This window comes from Dermacentor andersoni, chromosome 2 (assembly GCF_023375885.2).
Source record: "Dermacentor andersoni chromosome 2, qqDerAnde1_hic_scaffold, whole genome shotgun sequence".
Classification (NCBI taxonomy): domain Eukaryota; kingdom Metazoa; phylum Arthropoda; class Arachnida; order Ixodida; family Ixodidae; genus Dermacentor; species Dermacentor andersoni.
Window position 1 is genome coordinate 101,578,944 of NC_092815.1, and position 8,000 is coordinate 101,586,943.

Below are 8,000 nucleotides of genomic sequence, written 5' to 3' on the forward strand. Positions count from 1 at the left end.
CACACAGCACACGCCCTGTCGCCACTCGCGCGACACTAAGCCCACCACGTGGGAGCTCCTAACACTCGCGAATAAACAAAAAAATACGCGACAAAAATGAAAAATACACGCGACAATAAATGCGACAAACACTACTCTAACAGAGCATACAATAATTAACACGCGATGGATAAATAAATGAAAGATTAAACGCGATTAAAAAAAAAGAGTCCGGCGGAAAGTTCTGAGAGCGGGCTGGAACACGAGGCTTAACTGTGGCGTGCTTGCCGAGATCCCGGTCTGAAGAGCGTCGGGCTGCTGGTACCTCGCTGCCGAAGATCCTGACGGACTTGCACCGTCTGTCGGTCGAACGGCGAGGACTTCGGCCTGGAGGTTTCAGCCTGCCGACCACATCTTCAGCTGTCTCCCGGTGCACGACCACCCTGCTCCGTCTTCCAAGCCACTCTGCCGCTCGCCGAGCCGCCTCGTCCCTCCGTCGCGCTCAGGCGACCCACGTGATCAACCCGTCGGGCGGGTTCAGGGACAATGGGGAGCGCTCTCCCTCATCGCCGTGCAAGCAGCGTTGCGGCTGCGGTGGCAATGTCGGCCCACTCGAGAGGGGCGCGGGCATGCAACTCTGTGACACTATACTAAGCCCAGAATAAAGCAGAAAAAGAAAGAAATCAAGAAGGAAATATCCACACGCACAAGGCACACGAACGCGTCAGAAGCAGACCTAAATAAAAATGTTTTGATCAATGGAGGAATCATCCTTCGACGGACACGCTTACGTACATCTGAGCAATAACATTCCAAATAAGGCGCACGATACTGGTCAACAAGAAACGTGTGTCTACCTGTATGAGTGCATCAGAAATTTCATCAGAAAGCCCTAAGAAAATGAAATCCTTCAACAACCTCCTTCAACAAGCCCCGAAGTTGGTGCATCTTTGACAGATGACGACACTACTACTTCTGGAAGGTAATTGATTAATCGAAGCTGTAACATCTCTCTTAGAAATGGACTGCTTACATGTGAAAGAAGAATAACCGGGCGCCTAAAAAATGTCCACTAGGCCTATACTCGTACTGTCAAGAGGGAAAAAAACAAAGGTTATCACGCCGCATGGCCTCAATACGTGAGCTCCATACAAAGGTAGCAAACACATGATGCAAAGCTTGCAATCTAAGCCGCGAGCAGTGTAATACCTGCAAGGCATACACAAGTCGAGCTGCTAGGAACACATTGCAAGCTTCATCTTGGCAGTTGTTCATATTGAGCCACGCCAGTGCTTGCCATCATGCAGCGGGAAAATACTTTATACACGCCTCCTAGCGCGAGGAGGCACGCGGTGTGACATGCGCGCCGCGTAGCGTCGATACGTGCACATCTTGCATTGCAGTTGCAGATAACTACATCAGGTAGAATTCCATGCAGCAGATGTACAGGTGGCGGTACAACGTAGTTAAAGAAGGGTTGAGGAAGAAAAAGAAGTTAAAGGAGATGTATACACGAATGCTAGAAAAAATGTGTAGCGTGTACTTGATTAAATCAAGCTGGCTAGGGGACTATGTATCCGCCGCGTTTCAAAGGGGATGCTAATGAATCATCATCATCATCATTAGCATCGTGTCGTGCCACTTGCCTGGCGATGTGAGATGCGCGCTGCGTACCGTCTATGCGTGCGCCCATTGCAGTTGCATATTATTACACCAGGTGGCACGCCATGTAGTAGTTGCATAGGTAGCGGTACAAGGTAGACAGAGAAGTCTTCAAGAAAAAGAAGATTATGAGGAGGTACAAATATTGATGTAATGAAAAGCTTGTATGGATACTTGATTAACTCAAGCAGGCTAGGCGGCTGTTCATCACCGTCCCGTCTAAAAGGGAATGCCATTAAATCATGATGATGATCATCATCATCCCCATCGTATAGTCCCATTTGACACGCGTTGTGACATGCGCGCCGCGCAGCGTCGATATGTACAAACTTTGCATTGCACTTCCGTCATATTCCACCACGTGTGTACCGACATGTAGCAGCTGGAAATAGCAGTGGCATGTTGCATGTAGCTGGACTTGGTTAACTCAAGAAGGCTAGGTGACTTTGTCGCCACCCTGCTTCGAAGGGGATGCGAATAAACCATCGTTATCACCGTCACCTTCAACAGCAACGTACCATGTCACGGGTCAAGGGATGTGACATGTGCGCCACGTAGTCTGCGTACCTGTGCTTTTTATTCGGTACACGTTATGGCGCCTCCTCGCAAGGTGCAAACAGCTGCGAAAGGAACGAATCGTAGAGCTACACGCGCGGCTGTAACAAGGTAAAATCGAGCTCTACAGACCGGTGTGCAGACAGAAGGGAAAGCCGCTGCACAAACGGCAGCTCGCCGTCCACGCCGGGCGGTCATTTCAGATCGTTCTGCTGAAAACGACGCGAATAGAATTCGCCACGAAGACCCTGTAGTGCGCCGTACCGAAAACGGACATAGAGCCGCTCCTCCAGCTTGCGCTTTGACTGCGATGCGTGTGCCACGCAGGCCTGTGACTTTAATGTCTTTATTCAACATTCCGGACAAACAAACAAACAAACAAACAAACAAACAAACAAACAAACAAACAAACAGACAAACAAACAAACAAACAAACAAACAAAAGTTAATTTGTTTAGTCTTGCCTGATTTATTTGGCATCTAAGTATACGAAAGAACCGCATGCGGCCACTGTTATTCTTGCACTCAGACAAACGCTTGCATGTTGACAAGAACAGATGCATGTGTTTGAGCTCAAGGACAACAGCTGCGTAAGCAGCGTTTTCGGACGCGCAAACATGTAGCACGCACACACAGGGTAGAGAGAGAGAGAGAGAGAGAGTAAACTTTATTTGCACATGTGGCGATTGTGTTGCCCCTGAATGCGGGGTGTCGCAAGTGGTCGGGTCCCTTTGTCCAGGTCCCGGCTGGCCCTTGCCACTGTCTTTGTCCTTTGGACCAGCCGAAGCTGGTCTTCGAGGGCTAGGCTGGACAGCAGTGCCTCTACATTGCTCCTTTGTATTGTTCGTGTTGTGATGCTCTTCATTTTGCAATGTACACTCTCACGTGATGTGCAACAGAGTTGGTGTGGTCCCACACCACGGGCATATATCTCTGTATGCTGTGGGACAGAATACATGCAGTCTGTGCAGCGCTGCAGACTCCATTGCTGCAAGATTCTTATGCGGCGATCTATACCTTCATCTGTGCTCCCTGTATTAATTCAGAATTTCTGCATAATTAGGGTCTACGGCCATTGGGTGCTCTATCGCAGTGCCCGTGACGGCTCGGTGATTTGTGAAACCTAAAGCCGCCTCGTCCGCAAATAGGTTCCCGGTGATATCGTCGTGCCCTGGGCCCAGTTTATAGCCTGGGTGTATTCAACTGGGAGGTCTTCATTAGCTTTGGTCACAGTCCGGTATACCTTCGCACTTATTCTATCAGTTTGATAATTTATACATGCCGTCTGTGAGCTCGTAATTACTGTCAATGGCGCTTTTCGCTACCTGCCCTCCTTTACTGACCATGCGATTGCAACCACCTCTGCTTGTGTTATTGAGGCTCGGACTATCGAGGCACAGGTTGTAAATTTTTTTCTTTTCAGTCTGTGACCACCCCATACAAAAATTTTTAGTAACATTTTATAAACCGTCTTTAGACAAATGTTACTAGAACCTATCGACATTCTTTAAACCGTCTTTAGACTCTGTAACAACTTCCTACTAACATCCTACCGACTATTGGCCACCGATATTGAATTGAAAGTATAGATATAAAATGTCGATAGAATTCTTACCGACTGCTTATTATCATATGTCGTTAGAAAGTGTCAACTGTGAAGCGACTATTTATTGACCACCTTTATACATCCTAACAACTTGCTAGTAACATCCTGTCGACTATTCGCCACAGATAGTCGACAGGATGTTACTAGGAAGTCGTTAGGATGTATAAAGGTGGTTAATAAATAGTCGCTTCACAGTTTTTAGGAAGTACATAAAAATTTTATTCAGAGGTAATTACTTTTGCAATTATATATTGCAAAAATAAGCTTTGATTATCTCTGAATAAAATTTTTATTTGCTTCCTAAAAACTGTGCAGCGACTATTTATTAACCATTTTTATATATCCTAACGACTTGCTAGTAACATCCTGTCAACTATCTGTCTGTGGCGAATAGTGATTGCCAAGTCGCTAGGTGTGGCATGCGACAGAAGAAGACAGGTTTCCATTTGTGCTTGAACACATCCATTTAATATCCCCGGGCTAGTAAGGAGGACGAGTTCTCCAGCTGCCCTGGAAGTAGGCTGAAATGTTGCGTTGTGTAGTCTAGAAAAGAGAAGAGAAAAGGCAATATATTAGTTTTGCTGCAGTGACATTGCAACGCACCATGCATCTGTTTCTTAAAAAGGAAGTGCACAAGAGACAAGCTTTCAACCCTGTGAGCTCTAAACATCTCCACCTGTTTTGTGCAAAGTCCTAAAAATGCATGAAATGACTGAATTAGTGCATTAAAGCTGGGAGCGTGATGGATGTGCGTAACCCACCAACAGATGCACGACACACAAACTCTATCATACCAATTGTCATCTACAAACAAAAGCTGTAAATCAACTTCAGTTTAATGAACTTCGATATTCGTATTGTGACCAGTACATGGAAGTTTCATGTGTGAATTATCTTAGGGAAAGGCAAGGTGCCAGTCATAACAGTGTTGCAGCTTTGCTTGCGCACAGGTACATAGAAGAGTTGACTTTTGTGTTGCACTTAAGAACCACGAAATGATACAAGCAACATGTAAGCAGTTGAACAGGCATTACGGACGTTCTACAGCAAGATTAGAAAATGCCTTTGCTGTGCAGGCAGACATTGTCAAAGTGAGCTTGTTACTAATGTTAGCTTTCCACAAGACAGGAAATTATATTATCAGTGCAATCATATGACCAGGGCCTCTATCACAAAAATACATATGCCAACAGTAATGACAATTTTCTAGTTATGGTGGCAAAGCTTGCATTATAGTATGCTATTATAATCAGGTTAATAGCTATTTTAGCAGGAAAGAAAGGAGTATACCCTAAGATAGCACTGAAATTGCCATGAAAGGAGTTTTGTTGAAAACTGCACAAAGAATATTAAGATGCTTCTTTGTGACACACATACCTACTATGGTGTTGACCTTCTTGGAATCCAACGGATCCTTCTGAGGAAGGCATTTGACAGCCGCCCAAAGAAGGACCTCCGCGAAGTGAAATCCTGAGTCGTTAGCATCCAGGCAGAGCCTCTTCAGCATGCCCTTTTCAACGTATACACAGTCACCGATGTCTACCTGTGAAAGAATACAACAAACACAGATTCATTTTATACACGTTTGATCAAGGAATGGTTAGGAAGTAGGGTAAGGTTTGCAAAAACGGAAGTCGCTGCTTCTCGTTGATTCGGTTTAAAGAACAAAGCAGCCTTACGTATACCGTACATGCATTGTACTGAGCTGTGTACTTTTACGTAAGACTAGAAAGTATTGGGAACTTCAATGCGAAAGAAAGACATGCATCTGCCTAGGACTAAGCAAATGTGTGCCACCCCTTGACACAGAGTGAGATCTGGTGCTGTTTTAGTGATTAGCAGACATTGAAAGCTTCAAGCCTCATCGAGTATTGGGCCAAGCTGTGCTCGATTAGTGACGCACAAGTGCTCGAGAACTATCAAACAAGATGCAATTGTCTTCAAATACAATTCTGACTTCCCCTTGCAGACATGCAGTTTTCAATTTACTGACTGCACTTGGGTGTAAAGATTTTGTCTGACAGAGTGAATAAACCACATACACAAGCAGCATTTTCATAGTTAGCATAGTCTTTAATAGGTACTGATACCTTCAATTTAGAAAGCCCTGTATATTGGGCCTCATCAAACTAATTTCACAAAAGGTTTGTCAAGGTAGAAGCATAGAACTTTAGTCATTAGAAGACAGGTGAAATGAGTTAATTATTGCAATTATTACTGAAAATTAAATTTTAGACAGCTCATCCCAATGAGAAATTGATGCAAGCAGTTTGTACATGCCACATAAGCATTTAGATATCAAAAATAGGGATTAGAGAAAACCTTCCCTCAGAGGTTCATTAGTACAAGCAGCCATGCCCTCAAGGAGACATAACTTCTTTTTCTGTAGGCAGAAAGACGCTCGAGTATTTTATTGACACATATATGTGCCCATGCATATATGTCATCTTTGTTGTAAACCTTTTTTTCATGTACATGCAAGGTGTGTTTATAACATCTCATTGTGCACAAAATTTGCGTAATAATTTAAAGACCGCGATTTTGTAGCGATGGTATTCCTTTTCGCTATTCGTTAGTGGGCTGACCGACGCCCCGGCCCGTGCTACGTACTGCAGCTGCCGGCCGTTAGCGGTGGGCGAGAAGAGTGATATAGAATCGAGGGGTAAGTATCGCTACAAAATCGCAGTCTTTAAATTATTACGCACTGCCGTAACCTACGATTGCAAGAGCTGACATTTCGTTATTAAGATTTGGTTGGTCTGTCTTTCTTAAAGGCCGGCGTCTGATTGAAATGTCTAGTTTAAAAATGCACCTTGTTATTGTAACATCGGCCTATATCCGCTCTGTAACATAGAAGACAAATACGCGAAGACACTCAAGAACATAAACAATACACACAGGTTCCCGCGACGCGGACTTCCAAACCGAACTATATACATACAAAAATCTTCATACAAGCTTCTATCTGCTTAAGCGTCAAACATAGCAATCGTGTGTCAACGCGCGAAGCCCATGATACATCGACGCATACATTACACATGCACTGTACTTGCGGGAATGCCTATATAGCGAATAACTTCTTGCCAGGAAACTACCGAACGAACACCAACTTTCAATGTGTTCTCATAATTGTGTGCCCATTCAGGCATAGCAATCAAGGCGGGTAGCAGAATGCAAGTACGCTGTAACATCAGAGGAAGCTTTCGTGAAATTGCTTGCTAAATGTGCACAGCAACATGGCTAACATACGATAGGAAAGCGCTTTGCTCTAGCTAGTTACACAACGCTCATTACGTAAATCATCAGCTTCAAGAATGCGCGCAAGCGCCAAACTTGCTTACCTTTCAAGACTTGGCAAACGCTCCTTCGTCTAACAGGTACAGAGGCACCGACGTTTCTCTGGCGCAAGCACTGTAGAACTTCCGATGAATTCCAGCTCCACAAAAGCACAACCTTCATCAGTCTTCTAAACACTACAATTCTAAGCCCCAGTACCAGACTTTTCACGAGAGCGCGGGCGGGCAGCTCGGCAGAACAAAGGCAGCTCGGACGGGCGCTGTACTAGGGCACTCACTGACGACACTGGTGGATCGCTCGAAACACACGGTGAACTAATGGCGTTACACGAGTCCGGAGGGTTTGGGATGGTTACTGCACACGACAAGGAGCACGTTTTGTCTAGGCACTTCTAAAATATAACTCAAATACCACCTTACTGCAAGGAGCATTCACTACAACCAACGTGGTGTGTCGACCAAACAAATACTGCAGTAGCGCCACTCTGCGGTTTTGTAGAAAAATATATGATAAATGAAAAAATTGCGTGTTTTTTCCTAATAACATTTGATAGAGTCCTTTAATAGATTTGTTTGGTCCAAAAGTGTGTACTTTGTACTTTGTGACACGAAGTTCAAGGAAATGTATATATAATAAAAACTAAGCGGATGTTGCCTTCAAGATTCGCAATTGCTTCAGGTGCATGCAGGTTTCAAAAGCACGGCCTTCGAGATCAGACTTTGTCACTCAACGGAAGCCGTAGTGGGAGGCGGAGAGGCATTTAGGCCCCAATCGTTGGGTTTACAGTGCCTAGGTAGGCTTCCTTATTTATGAAGAATATACGGGGACTTCAGCTGAACCATGAGCGAGCTATACAGACACACGCGGTACGATTCGGTGTCCGATCCGACGTGCGGCGCTG

General features: G+C 44.9%; 1 long non-coding RNA gene across 1 annotated transcript; it reads right to left on the bottom strand.

Annotated features, from left to right (window-relative positions):
* Window positions 1-4,247: 4,247 nt before the first annotated feature.
* Window positions 4,248-7,654, bottom strand: LOC140215939 (uncharacterized). The gene is made up of 3 exons (XR_011892534.1): window positions 7,144-7,654; window positions 5,180-5,345; window positions 4,248-4,345 (listed from the first exon to the last, which is right to left on the bottom strand). It is a non-coding gene; the product is annotated as an uncharacterized lncRNA (long non-coding RNA).
* Between the last annotated feature and the right edge of the window lie 346 nt (window positions 7,655-8,000).